We start from the raw sequence: 16,084 nt of genomic DNA, 5'->3' as shown, positions 1-16,084 counted from the left end.
ATTATTATAATTAAGTATATACGTTGGATTTTACTTTAAATTTCAGCATTATATGCTAAGAGCAAGCAAACAGAAGCGCAGCTTTTATTTTTCCTTTGTCTCCCTTTTTTTAATATTACTAGTTTTTTTAACATTACTAGGCTATTTCTTTCTTTCTTTTTCTTTTTTCTGTTTCTCTTTCTTTTCTTTTATTTTATTTCCCGCCTTTTTAACTTTTAACTCTTAGCTTGAACGTTGACTTATTTTTTGAATCGTGTCAAATCCTGTATAGAAATTTCATATTCAAGATTAATAAGTTAGACGCTCAATTTATTTTATTTTTTTTCCTTTTCTTTCTTTTTCTTTCTCTCGCTCACTTCCTTATTTTTAGAGGATTGAATTTAAATTTTGCGATTTTAACAACATTATAACATTTTCACTTGTGCTGGCTAACAAATATAATCTTGACAACAAAAACTGTATCTGATTTTTAAAGACTATTTTGCTTTGGTTTGATAAACAATTCTTGTATTTATTTATTTCCATGTTTTTTTTGTTTTTTTTTTTACATAGGCGTCACCACTTATCAAGGCCGATCGTGTAGAGTAGTCAAAAGGACAATATAGTAATCAATTGTAATGGAAGTTCGGTAAATTTGTTAACTTAAGTGGAAACGTTGGACTTGAAGACAACCATATTATAGACAGCTGGAAAGCAGGAAAACGGAAGACAATTCCACAGGCGTGCAGTTCTAAAAAAGAAGCTTTGATCATGGAATCTATGTTTAGGTTTAGGTACAGATAAAGAGTGGGGAAAATTATTTATAATGTTTTCAGCTAGTCTAGTGTTTCTTGTGAAAGTTTGGCGAAGGGGGACCATAGATTGAAGCTCAGTCGAACACTTTCCATGAAAATAACGATAAAGCAGAGACAAACTCGCAACATCTCTTCTGTGAGATGGAGGTTGCAGCGATGAGAAAAGGACATCTCCCACCAGGCCACAAAGTCTATTTTGAACCCTATCAAGGCAGGACAAGTCTTTTCTAGCAGCTCCTGCCCATATGTGGCAACAGTATTCCATCCTTGGACGTATCTGGCTCTTATATAGATAGAGAATTGCATCAGCAGTGAGATATCTACTGGATCGATAGAAGGATCCCACCATTTTTCCAGCGGCCTTGGCAACAGATTTGATGTACGTATTCCATTTAAAATCAGGAGTAAAGGTCAAGCCCAGAAGCCTGTCAAAACTTGAGGCCTCCCCAAGACGAGAGCCATTCATTTTAATTGATGCCAGATGGGGATCAGAACGTTGATGATGTAAAGATAGAAGCTTGGTTTTAGATGCATTAAAAGTAACCAGCCACTCCTTTCCCCATTGTACAACGTGATCAAGATCAGAGGAGAGAGAATCGGAGAGAACTTGGTCGTTTACTGTCTTAGATGTGCTACCATAGATGGTAGTGTAGTCAGCAAAAATGTCTACGAATGATGTAAGGATGTGATTTGGAAGATCATTAATGTAGATCAGGAAAGGAGTTGGGCCCAGGATGGACCCCTGAGGGACTCCAGCATTTATACTGTGAGCTTCTGATTTTTGCCCATCAACTACTACTCTCATGAACCTATCAGAGAGAAATGATTTAATAATTGAGAAGACATTTCCAGCTCTACCATAGCTGGAGATCTTGTGAAGTAAAATGTTTTTTTTTCCATTTTCATTTTAATTTAATTTTATTTGCCTGTCTACAGATATCATTGGTTTTTATTCACAAATTGATTAAAAACTTGAACTGAATTTTAAAACTGATATATGAAAAAAAATGTTGGTTCAAGTATATAAATGATCCACAAGTAATCTTTTTTACTATAAAAATTTGAAAAGATCTTTATAATGTACGTACTTGTCACTGCCTGAAAATGTCATATTCCCAAAATCACGTAAATCGTTCAAGTAGTTTTTTTATTTATTCAAATAAATCAAATATTACCAGACATTTTATCGAAGATTTGCTACAGGCCATCTTGTTTGAGAGATAACGGAACTAACGACAAGATGGCTTCGATAAAACATCTGATAATATTTGATTTTTTTAAATAAAAAAAAAACTACTTGATCGATTTACGTGATTTTTGGAATATGACATTTTCATGCAGTGGCAAGTGCGTACATTTTAAAGATTTTTTTTTCAGATTTTTATAATAAAAAAGATTACTTGTGGACCATTTATAGACTTGCACCAAATTTTTTACTGGATTGATATAAACAAAAATTTGCCGGATATCCAATTAAACTAAAGAAAAACTGTGGGAATATGTATTGGATTGTTACCAGCTTCCTTGGATTTATTACAATACGCGTTGGATCTTTTTACCTGCCGAATATCAAGAACTTCCATTACAGGATTTAGCATACACTTTCGATTTGAAGTTCAATATCCATTTTTGCTGCATCAATATCCAGTTTTCCTTATTCTATGTAGCTAAAATGATTTAAAAACTTTAAAAACATTCAATTTAATTTTCTATGTTTATTACTTTTAGAAAATCAGGTACAAATCTTTTATAATATTGGCTAATATTTTTCCTCCGAGGAGATGTATAAACATCGAAAACTCAGGGGTTAAGGAAATATATTTTATTATACTGTATTCTTTGTCTTGCATACAATAAAATTTCTATATTTGAAATTTAACTTTTTCAAATAACAAATTTTAAATTCCTAAATTATGGTATATATATATATATATATATATATATATATATATATATATATATATATATATATATATATATATATCAGATGTGACAGGAATAGTCCATGCACATGCATGGAATATTCCTGTCACATCTGAGCTCGAGAATCTACCATTAGCCTCTCTCTATTAGACAGGGCCACAACAAAAACTCATCAATCTAATAAGTCCAGCAATATCACCCCAACTCCATCCTCTGCCCCATCGCCAGAGTGTGTCATCCCTGTATCTGTTTTACAAATATTTTAATGAAATGTGTTCTGACGAACTACTACAACTTGTGTCCCCCTCCATGTAAATACCGCCGAAAAACCTGACAAGCAGCAAATTCCCACCCCTTCATTGTTGAAATTCTTCAATGCTGGACAGCTTTTTACTTTAATCGTTTATGCTAATAAAACTGCCAGACATTGGAATTCTATCCCCGGTGTCGTTTTCCCTGAATTCAAATGTAATATGTAATGAATAAACATCTTGCTGCTCAACTCCCTGCCTAATGCCCCAGTAGATATGATCCCAAACAGCAACCCTTTACGTCCAAGTGATAATATGCCTTGCTCGGGGGGAATAAGAGTAAAACAATGAATAAATATATAAGAAACTAAACATGTAAGTTAAACGAAACTGATACGAAGCCGTGTAAAATCGACATTTTTGTTTTTGTTTAGAAGACCACCATTTATCAAGGCCTGGAAGCCACTGAAGGATAGGGCTTAAGTGGTAGGTAGATGGTGAGACACTATAAGTTCAGGATAAAGCTATGATAGAGTTAGGATATCTAAATTTTTTACAAGAGTCTTGAAGACAACCATGTTGTAGTTAGCCGACAAACCGTTATAGAACTATATACCGTTATATAAACCGTTATAGAATTATATACTGCTATATAAACTGTTATAGAACTAAATACCATTATATAAACTGTTATAGAACTATATACCGTTGTATAAACCGTTATAGAATTATATACCGTTATACAAACCGTTATAGAACTATATACCGTTATATAAACCGTTATAGAACTATATACCGTTATATAAACCGTTATAGAACTATATACTGTTATATAAACTGTTATAGAACTATATGCCGTTATATAAACTGTTATAGAACTATATGCCGTTATATAAACTGTTATAGAACTATATACAGTTATATAAACTGTTATAGAATCAGACAGATCCTATTGCGTTCCACAGACGGACAGCTTTAGGAAAGAAACTCTGCTCATGGAATTTTCGTTTAGTTTTGGGCACAAATAGCGAGTGAGAAAAGTTGTTGGCGGTTGTCTTAGCTATCCGAGTATTTGTTGTGAACGTTTTACGGGAAGGGGCTATAGATTGGAGCTCAGTCGAACACCTACCATAAAAGTATCGAGAAAGCAGAAACACATTCGCGACGTCTCTTCTGTGAGAAAGAGGAAGTAAGGGAGCGAAAAAGGTCATCGCTCACCAAATTTCAAACAAGTTAAAAATAATATGTAAACAATATACCTAATCGTGGGTAAACTGTTTAGAAGAAAGAGTAACTAAAATTATGTTTTTTATAAAATTTAATATGTAAGAATAAATAATTTCCAAGTAAAAAAAAGTTCTACAAACATTTACACAAAAACCGTAACGTAGGAATGAGTTTGTAAATTAAGGGGAAATGAAGTATTGCCAAAATAAAATGCGAAAAATAAATTTTATAAATGTTATATATGTAATTTTTTCAAATAACATATATTTATAAATTATATATATATATATAAATAAATATAAATCTATATAAATATAAATCTATATATATGTGTGTGTGTGTGTGTGTGTGTGTGTGTGTGTGTGTGTGTGTGTGTGTGTGTGTGTGTGTGTGTGTGTGTGTGTGTGTGTGTGTGTGATTTATTTAATTCATCTTTTAACAAACTAGGGAATAAAAAATTAGCGGAAGGGGCAAGTGTTTCGCCGACATTTTTTATTCTGTTGTTTTCTTTTTTTTTGTTTTTTTTTTTTGTTTTTTTGGGGGAGGTCTTTTGCTTCCATTCTTTCATGTTTACGGTGGGTGCAACAAATATTTACAACTTCATTTTTTTTTCTATTTCTTCATTTATTTCGGCAAATATATCTTTTAAATATCTTCTTTTTTTCACTCTTGAAGGTGAAAATATCGACAGTTAATAAAATAAAAAATATGCATATATATATATATATATATATATATATATATATATATATATATATATATATATATATATATATATATATATATATATTGGTGCTGGGGGGAATTTTTTCAAAATCATCATCAATCATTTATTACACGAGGAGACAGCGCGTATTTGTGGAGCGTGGAAGGGCGTAGGGGTTAGAGTAGAGTGTTTGGGAAAAGAGGACAAGGGCCACACATTGCCCCCTTCTGTATATCCCCTACCCTGCTCCCTGGCGACCGTCGTTAGTTGCTGACAACGAGTCGCTAAGGTTTCATTAATTTCTCTGCTACTTCCGAGACAAAACCTTTTTTCGAAATGTCAATAGACATGCGATTCAAAAAATACGGCAGAAAATTTATATCAACAAATACGCCTGACAAGACATTTAACGCCGATAGATTCGTAAACTCTCTCTCTCTCTCTCTCTCTCTCTCTCTCTCTCTCTCTCTCTCTCTCTCACTCGGTCAATATATAATTTTAATATAAAACAAAATCTTCATCAGGAAAATAAAGTTTTTATTTATTTATTTTTACGTGCCACAGCGATGGTAATGCTTGGCACGTATTCCTTCAGATGTTGGCAAAGTATAAGGTATAAATGTCCGATACAACAGAGGGCGCCAGTCGAACGTGTATATGTTAGGTAATAGAAAGTCTACTTTTTGTAGTAAGCACTGTTTGTATGGAACACAAAATTCAAAAATTTAATAGTTTTAAGCTAAAAAAGTTCAAAATCCCATTCAATAAATAACCTTATATTCAACCAACATCTGAAAACAAAACAAAAAAAAACGTGCCAAGCCTTACCATCGCCATGGCACGTATTTTTTTTTTCCTTTATTTTCCTGATAAAGATTATGTCATGAATCGAAATATTGAATTTAATTTTAATAAATAAATATGTTTATCTATTGAATTAGATTCTGCACTTGTCTGGCTTTAAACCGTTAAATTGTTTAATCCAATATCAACAGTGCTTACTATAAACAATAGACTTTCTATTACTTATGTGTGTGTGTGTGTGTGTGTGTGTGTGTATAATGGAAATAGTAATTAATAAACACTGAAGAAAGTGCTCAATACTGTTGTAGAGCAAATATGCGTTTTATTTTTTATTACCGCATCTTTTTGTTAAGTTACATTATTGTTTCAGCTACCCGGCCGTTTTTTGTTTTGTTTTTTTCTGTCTGTAGCTTCCTCAGACTTTTACAGAAACCCTTTCTGTAAAAGTCTGAGGAAGTAACAGACGGGCAAAAAAATGGCCGGGTAGCTGAAACAATAATGTAACTTAACAGAAAGATACGGTAATAAAAAATAAAACGTATATATATATATATATATATATATATATATATATATATATATATATATATATATATATATATATATATATATTCTTTTAAATTCATGCTAACCGCTGATGCAGTTTTAATGACCCTGAGGGAAAGTGCTTATCTTCGAAAATCCATGCATAGATCATCTGAATGACGTAAAGAACATTTGAAATTAAAATGTTTAAATTCAACGTTATTTCACGCGGTTAATGGTAGCCGAATGGATACAATCTTTGCTAATCGAGCCAGAGATGGCTTTTGTTGCCGAGTTCGGATCTGTCGACTGGTGTTAATCGTAACACCCTGCACTGAAGATTCCCGAAAGTATGAAACACTAGTGTCTATAGGTATTTAATTATTATAGTAAAAAAAATAATTATATGTGTATATATTGTTCTTTCATAATATTTTATTTTGTCTTACACGTGGTTTGTTGAATGGCGTACGGACCTCAGACAATTCATTAGAAGCAGTTAATACTTTTCCTCGGAAAAATAAGTCCCAATTTTCAGATTAAAGAGGATAAAAGTTGGTGAAACTAAATGGAAATTGTTAGGAGTCATACAATTCATAAAAAAGTAATTATTCAATTGGGGTGTTATATGAGAGCAAACTGGAGTATTTATATTCTACCAGGATGCTGTAGTATTTAGGTAGCATGTTCAATCTTCTATAGTGATAGGCTTTCGGATTTTAGTTTCAAAACTAAACGTAGGAAACTGTTTCAAATTTAGGAGATATTTTCTTAACGTATTAAAAATAAATGGGCTTATATTTTATTAGATTAAATTTGTCTGTCCAATGCACCCTTATTGAGAGAATACGAAACCAACGAGGATATAGCAAAGCGCCATGTTTATATATATATATATATATATATATATATATATATATATATATATATATATATATAATTACAGCCGTACTAACGATTTTTTTAGTTTAAAAACTAAAGGTAAAAAACTGTTTTTTTTTAAATTTAAAGGATATCCATAAAATATTATTAATAAAGGTTTAGATTTAATCAGATAAAATTTGCCAGTTAAAAGGCTTTATAATACATGGAATACAAGACTAATCTTTGTCATGGGTTTCAGTTAAGTTTGTAGCACCCATAGTAAACAAACTCTAGGAGTTTACGGTAACTAACGTAATGAAAAAATAGATTCTCAAATAGAAGCGGTCTGTGGATTCTATGGATGCCTATCGTCCAAATATAAGTTTATTTATTAGTTAATTTATGTTATATATATAAATTTGGATTATTATGGACCATCTTCTTCCAATTACGGGATTTCCTTGGATTTTACTTGTACAAATGGAAATTCTTTTAACTTTCTTGAAGTTTTACATTTGGATTTTACCGTCACTGGATTTTTTATCTTCCACCAGACTATCCATTAATGTGTAATCACCTTTTTCTTTACCATATTCCCTCTGCTTAACTTATTTTGTTTTCAAGTTAGATCTTTGACTTACTTGTTGTTTCATCAAATACTTCTGCATGCAAAATCCGATCCCGCATTTTTCTAATTCCTACCCTCTGATGAGAAGGAGAGTATTTCTTCGAAACTCCGCGGATTAAGGGCTATCCATTTATCTAGTGTTTCCTTTTCAGATTAAATATGTTTTTAACTCATTTCAAAGTGTTTTTTAACATATTTCATTAACTGTTTGCTCACACATATATATATATATATATATATATATATATATATATATATATATATATATATATAATGAATAATTATATTTTAAAATTACATTTTAAAAGTAATACATATGCCGCTCCCCATTTGAGAGGTACCAAACTAGTCTAAGGGAAAATTATTCCCAACTCGAATTTAGGTAAAAATGCACTTCCATATAAATAATTGAATTCATTCAATAAATATCACTAACAAAAAAAAAAAAAAACACACACACACACATACACACACACACACACATATATATATATATATATATATATATATTATATTTAAACAAGAAAAATTGATGAAAATAAAAATTGAATGAATTACAATATTTATTAATTCATCAAGAATTCAAGCAAGGAATTATAAAAAAGAAAAATACTTAATCCATTGATTTTCAAAGATAGACGCTTACCATCAAAGAATTATTATAAAAGATGTATCACTCATTAGCATAAAATGAAAATATAATTGAATACAAGAAATGATTATTAATAAATTATTTAATTTATTACTTAATTAATAAATGAAACAATTAATCTAATGCTAATCCGCAAGGAAGTAGCTTGAATCTGTAGATTGAATGAATTAAATAAAAATCCAAATGATCATTTAAATTCGAACCCACAAATAATCTTTGAAGTAATATTCCTTAAGTTTTAAACTAAAAAAATTGTAATCCAAGGTGTGTGTCCAAAAGTTACATTTAAAGTTACAAAATAAGTTGTAAACTGTGAATCTTTACTTTCATTTTTGCTTCTTACCATTCTTTTTAAAATCATGCAACTTTCTTTTATTGTGTGTGGGGGGGGGATACTATAAGTTTGAAAGTTTAATTTGTAATCTTCAAAAATACTTGTCATCGAATGTAATATATAAAAACTCGAAATAAGTTTAATTTTCAATGAAATGAAGAGTTGTTTTTAATTCCCTTCAGTCATATGACCCTTTCTAAATTGCTAAAAATATAAAATGTAAAAATTATGTTTCGAATATGCACCTGTGTTCCTCTTTAAGTTTGCCTCTCTGATGACAGCTCTACATCTAATTTAGTTTGAAATGCATCCATCAATGGGACAATATCGTATTAATCGTTAGAAGTGGAAATTTAGTAAATTGGATTACTTAAAGGGATGGCTCATCAAGAACTTGTTTACGTTAGACTTGAAGACAACCATATTGTAGTCAATTGGAAAGCAGGGAAATGGAAGAGAGTTCCACAGATGTGCAGTTCTAAGAAAGAAGCTTTGTTCATGGAATCTACGATTAGGTTTAAGCACAGATAAAGAATGGGGGGATGATTAATAATGTTTTCAGATGGACGAGTGTTTTTCTTGATAGTTTGGCAATAGGGGCCATAGATTGGAGCTCAGACGAGCACTTGCCATGAAAATAACGATAAAGCAGAGAAAGGCTCGCAACATCTCTTCCGTGGGAAAGAGGTTGCAGAGAAGAGAAAGGCTATGAAGTCTATTTTGAACTCTATCAAGGTAGGATAAGTTCTTTCTAGAAGATCCTGCTAGATATGGCAACAGTACTCCATCCTTGAACGTAGTTGGCCTTTATACAGGTAAAGAATTGCATCAGCATTAAGATATATACTGGAGCGATAGAATGATTCCATTTGTCCAACGACCTTGGAAACGGATTTGATGTACGTTTTCCATCTCAGATCAGGAGTAAAGGTCAGACCCAGAAGCTTGTCAAAACATGGAGCCTTCCCAAGACGAGATCCATTCATTTCAATTGATGCCAGATCGGGATCAGAGCGTTGATGATGTAAAGACAAAAAATATTAGTTTTAGATGAATTAAAATTAACCAGACAAGTTTCTTTTTGTTTCATTTTACTTTAGTCGAAATTCTCAGAAATCACGGAATTTTCTACCTGGAGCTAAAACTGGAATTCTATATGAAATACATGGGTATTCGAATGTTCCATTAACGTTCTTTATTTTTCTTACACTGAGTGAGTGAATAAGTTGAGAGCATAATGTTCTTCTCATAATCATTATTAATTATTTTAATATATCAGAATACATAGCGATGTACTGATTTACTTCACCTTCTCTTTTCTCCTCTTACTATTCCTCCCCAAGCTCTCTCTTCTTCCCTCTTTCTCTCTCACGTTCTCTCTCCACACCTCTCTCTCTCTCTCTCTTTCTCTTTCTCTTCTTTGTCTCTTCTTTCTCTCTCGGTTAAAACAGTAGAAATAATCTAATGCTGAACAACAGAAAATAAGAAGGTCATTGGACAAGGCGATGTTCGCTGCGGAAAGGAAAAGATCGAATGCAAAACGCGATAAATCCAAATTGAGAAAGTAACAAGTGAAGCATGCACAGTGAATGAGGTATAAAAAATGACTAAGTTCAGCATTTGCCCTCCTCATTAAGCCCTCCCCCAAACCCCCAGAGGGGACGTAAAATCCTGGTGAAAATGAACAAACGGTGCAGTTTTAGGCCTTAACATATGTAAATTTGAGTTCTGCGCCATACAAAAAAAGAAATGACTAAGTCCATCATTTGTCCCCCCCCCCAGTTAGCTTCAAAAGTCCCCAAAGCCTTAACATATTTAAATTTGAGTCCAGTACCATGAAAAACTGCTAAATAGACATACATAGAAAATTTTGGACAAATATCATAAAATAGTCCCAAAAATGAAGTGTTTTTATTAGCCTTAAAAGAGCCCCTGGGGCACACCCGAGAATTATCGCGAAGTGTTGACAACCAAAATTATATAGAAATCAGTTAGTTACAACTTTTGCAGAAAGTTTTACAAAATTCCAAGGCATCAAGTTTTTTAATTAGCACAAAAGTGTCAATTTTAGCCATTTTAACCCAAAAGCCACCCCTAGGGGGTAACCGGAGTTTTCCCGGAAATTCCGTTCTGTTACTTTTTACTCATATCATATTTGTGCAAAATTTCAAAAAATTCCAAGGCGTTGTTATTGAGAAAAGTGCGGACAGACGAACGGACAAGGGTGAATTTACAGGTCCACTCTCTTTTTGTTGGGGGACCAAAAAAAATGACAACAATATCAGATGTAGACTTTGACTAAAATCATATTTGGATCAGAAGCAAAGCAAAATTAAGCTGACAGTGCATGGCGAAGAACATGATTTAGGAATGTAATATTCAAATGCAACACGCTTCGTAGTGATAAATTTACAATTTTGAAAATGGCGTTTAAAGCGTCTTGCACTCGGATGTTTATCTCCCTCCTACAGAGGGAAGATGCGACACAAGGTTGAGAAAGTGGGATTTGAAAAGCTAGTGCTCTAGAGGAAGAGCATTCTAGAATGCAAAAGGTGCCTGGATAGCCCCATGAATATTCCTGGCCTCAGGCGATTAGCAAAGAAACTAATCTATTGTCTAATCACTCAAAGTGTGATCAGACAATATCTGAGAGGGTAAACCTCTTGGAACTGCACAGGATACAGGATCATACACGTCAACCAACAGAGAACACCTCATCTTAACAATGGCATACATTCTGGTCGCTTTGGGTACAAAAAACACTCCCCACCCCTGGAATTTTCGCGTCTTGTGTTCGACCTTTTCTTTTGAAATAATATCGATAATTTAAGAGTGACAATAATGTTTTTGAATTTTTTTAGGTGAGGATTGATAATTCGTATTATTTGGATTACTCAGACTACTGGGTGTTATTTTCACAACGTTTCGGTCGATGTAACCTCCCACCGTCTTTGAATTGTATCCTGTCGAACTCTGAAATATTTCTGTCGAACTTGAGAATTTGCACGAAATTTCGGACGAAACCCTTCATTTAATCCACGGGGTCGTACGTGTAACATAATCGCCTAGCGAGAGCAAAATAGACCAAAGTCTAAAGTGGAAGTTGACGGCGAAGCAAGCCTATTTGGTCGAAGATAAAATCTAGGGCGCTATTCTCAATCCAACGGGGTATAACTTTGAACAATTTTTATTTACATGTATGTAAACATTGTTGTTCGGTCGAAGTTCCCACTTACCTGCAGTTGTTTTTGGCTTTGCTGAGACCTAAATTCAGGTACAGATGGAATCATTATTGTTAAAACTAGGATGATGTTAAAGGGTTGTGTCAAGAATTCCCCCCCCCCAAGTTGAACTATGTTCTGTTTCCGTGAGAATCTGTGAACATCACAGCTAAGGTGAACACACCTATTGGATTGGTATTCAATAATGTTTGAAAACCGAAGATAAAGTAGAATTCTCTAATTGGTTTTGATGAGGGGATTTCGGCCAAACCTTCTCACTTACCTTAGTATACAGAGCACAACTCAGCCAAAAATAACCAGAGAAGTGAATAGAGAAGAGAATAGAACAGATTGGGAACAAAAAGACGTTGACGAAAGAACGAGCGAGAGACTCGAAGCTTCTAATTGGAAACCCCTCTATGAAAGATACCCAACACGCCAGAATAACTAACCCCCACGGCGAAATCGAATCGCGATTGTATGTCAAAGAGAAAGTTTTCTCTTGCTAAGGTATTTTTTGTTTCAAAAAGAAAGAGTTCACTGAAGTGAAGCCGACAATCCAACCCACAACTTCGATGCAAGGACGCGAACATTACTGCCTGCGAACATTAGAGTCTTACCCTATCGTTTTACTCTCCCCACTCTACCGAATGGAGATAGCAGCGACTGCTACGCAAGAAAGATCGTTAGCACGCTAATATCCCAAAAATATAACTGTGCATAACGAATTACGTAAATTTCTTTAGAGTCTTAAAAATATATTTACTTTGCATCCATCTATCGCTTGTCGTGTCATTGTGACCTTTGGGTTTTTGATACTGGATCTAATTTTTTTCTCTAGATAAACTAGAAACCATATTTAGTGTAGACATGTGAATGTTCTAAATAATTCACAATTGTCTTTTGTTGCCAGCACTGAAGATGGAATATTCAGTTTTTAGAAAAGTATAATTTGCAACTGAAACCAAGTACTTTATCCGCTACGCCACAACTTTTTGCGGAAAAATTACCGGGTTCGTCAAAAATATTCACGAGTTCTACAATATCCATTTGGATGAAGACGGCGGTTACATCAACCGAGAAATTGTGATAATGACAATCAAGATGAGAACAGTGGTCCGATTAATCCAAATAATACGAAAGGATTTTAATTCATTTCCGGCTCAAACTAAACTTAGACCAAAACGAAAAAACATTTTTGAACAATGATGAGCGTGAAATCGCGGAAGACAAAATAGACAAAATGTGTAGAATACTTTGGAAATGGCAATATCTCAGGAAATTTCATAGGCGAAAATCAGTATTTTCATGCGTGAAAATTATTTCACAAAATATACGAGAACTAAGCATTTTATTTATCATAAAGTTGTTCAATTTTCAACTGAGAATCACTCCATCTAATTAACTATGATTTTTTAGTTGTTTTTGGCCTCGATAAGTTGTGACCCATTAGTAAAACTATGAATATAGCTGCCAGCCGAAATACCTTATGTTAGAATTTGTTAGACTGAACGTCTACAGCTCCTCTGACGACTGTTCTTGTCTTGTGAATCTTTTTGACGAACCCGGTCATCTTTCCGCAAGAAGCTGTGGCATAGCGGATAAATTATTTGGTAATTCAGTTGCAAATTATACTTTTCAGAAAACTGAATGTTCAATCTTCAGTGCTGAGATCGATCCTTGGTTTCGACATGAATTGTTGGATGCAATGCAATGCACAATTTATGTACGATAAATCTTTTCTGGCTATTCGACGTTATGTTAGTGTAAATGATTAACAAGGGAGACAATTATAAAATAATAATCATCAAGTCTCTACGTAAATCTGATCAAAAATCAGTTGGTCAATTGTGAAGATGAAATTAGATGAAGATGTCAAACAATATTGACAACAAAGCTCACCTAGGAGGGAAAATTTTAACCTCACTGTTGGAAATGTATATTTTTAAAAATTACAATAACTTAATTATTAAGATATCGTTTAGTCATTAACTTGTAAATTCAACCAAATAAGCCTATCAGTAAGTTTGCTAATCAGCACACCTAAAATAGAAATGCAATCGCGATCGACAGTCGAACAAAACAATAATATCAAAACCAAATACATAAAAGCTGAACTTCTCGTACATAAAATATAGCAAAACCAGTAAACTCTGTGGACAAAGAGCCAAAACAGTAAATTACATCATATGCGAATCCTGAAAATAAGGTGAAAGGAAATATAAAAACAGACATGACTTGGTTGGGAAGGTAATTCATGTGGAAATAGGCAAACAACTTTTGTTTGAACATGAAAAAAAAAGTAAATGCACGTTTTGAAAGTCTAAAGTCTCTGGAACAAAGGAATGCAGAAGGACACGCTCATTCAAGCAAGAAGATCGGACATGATGACAGTAAATAAGAAAGAAAAAACTGCCAAATTGGAGATTTCGCCGTGTTAGCAGTTCACATATTGAAACTGAAAGATATATAAATACGAAGCGAATACGTGGACTTAGTCATACAACCGACTGAAATATGGAACATGAAGAAAACTAATGTAATACCAATAATTTTAGGAGCACTAGGAACAATTCCAAAATATCCGTAAGAGTACAGTATGAGAAATTGTAATCATCTGAAGGACTGGCATATTCATTGCTTTCTCTTTTTCCAAGTAGAGATAAAGAAGATATCAAGTTTACAGTGTAGTTTTTCTCGTGTCGCATCGTTATCGTGTTGAATCTCAGTGTTTGTTTTACAAGTACTTCTACGAAACATGCTTCAATAAACTTACTGCGCTTGCACCTATTTACCGAAAATACCCACAACTATAAGGCTAGCACCACTTCACTGTAGAGGTTCATAAATGCAGGAAATTTTTCTATTCTAATCATTTATTTCTTCGGACATCTTACCTTTTAAATTCATTGCTCGTTTCCTCGACCAAACATACAGAAATTTAAATTTAATGTAAACAAACATCGTGCTACTCAACTTTCCATCCAGGTTACTCCCTATAAATCTATTTCTTTGTCACGGTAGTCCCATATCTCTTATTTAAAAGCTGAATCATTTGCATGGCTGCCTCCGTAAATTGCTAAAGATTTAGTGGATAGACAAGATACCAGACACATAGGTGTTAGCCAGGTCAAACATTCTGTCAGGACAAATCATGTTCCAGCAGTGCCAAGTCCCTTGGAGATGGTCATATATGTCGCAAGCCTGATCCAGAACAGCTCCTTTACAGGGAACTGTCCAAAGGAAAAAGAGCCGGAGGAGACAGCTAAAACGGTTTAAGGACAATTTGAAGGTTCCCCCTCAAAAATTTCGGTTTGTGTAATTACTAATGGAAAAACTAACCCAAGACGTGTTCATGGCGTGTCGCAACTCACAAAGGGGCTACAATTGCTGAATCCGCACGCAATGAAGAAGGCAAGCAAAAATGTGGCATTGGAAGAAATAGAGCAGTCAGCACGTCTGATGTAGAATTATCCGACAGATGTCCAACATGTGGGAAGTACATCAGAGCTCGTTATCTAACAAGCCATCTTCGAACCCACGGGTCAATTGCATGATCATGGTCATCTTCACAAGCGATGGACGAACATTATCGTCATTTAGCATCAAATAGGAATTTCAAAAAAATAAAATACATCGAGATTTATTTCAAAATATAATCATAAGCGTAGCTGACCAACAAAGAAAGAAATGCGAGAATCTGCCTAATTTCTACATAGCGCGTATGGCTTGACGTCGGCTTGAATTTGTTAGGAAAATAAACCTTTTCGATAACATTCTTTCATTCGAGATAAGCTCATTGTCGTGGTCGCGACTAAAATAGTTCAAAGATAAATAGTTAACTAAATAGTTTATTACTCGTTCACTTAAACCGTTCTTTTAGTCTCATGAGAATTTGATGGCAAATTATGCTAAGGATGCAATATGTAGATATTATCAAAACGGAATAAAATTAGCCCAATTAAATGCAATCGTTTCCACCTTAACAGATATAAATATTTCCTACGGTTAAATCCATCCCCCCCTCTCTCTCTCTCTCTCTCTCTCTCTCTCTCTCTCTTTCACACACACACACACACACACATACGCACACACTCTTTATTTTAAGTTTTTCATATTTATTTCGCTATTCTTTAAATGTTTCTATATTATAGT

This window comes from Euprymna scolopes, chromosome 17 (assembly GCF_053919585.1).
Source record: "Euprymna scolopes isolate OS-2025 chromosome 17, ASM5391958v1, whole genome shotgun sequence".
Lineage (NCBI taxonomy): Eukaryota > Metazoa > Mollusca > Cephalopoda > Sepiida > Sepiolidae > Euprymna > Euprymna scolopes.
Note: the sequence above shows the minus strand (reverse complement) of the source record.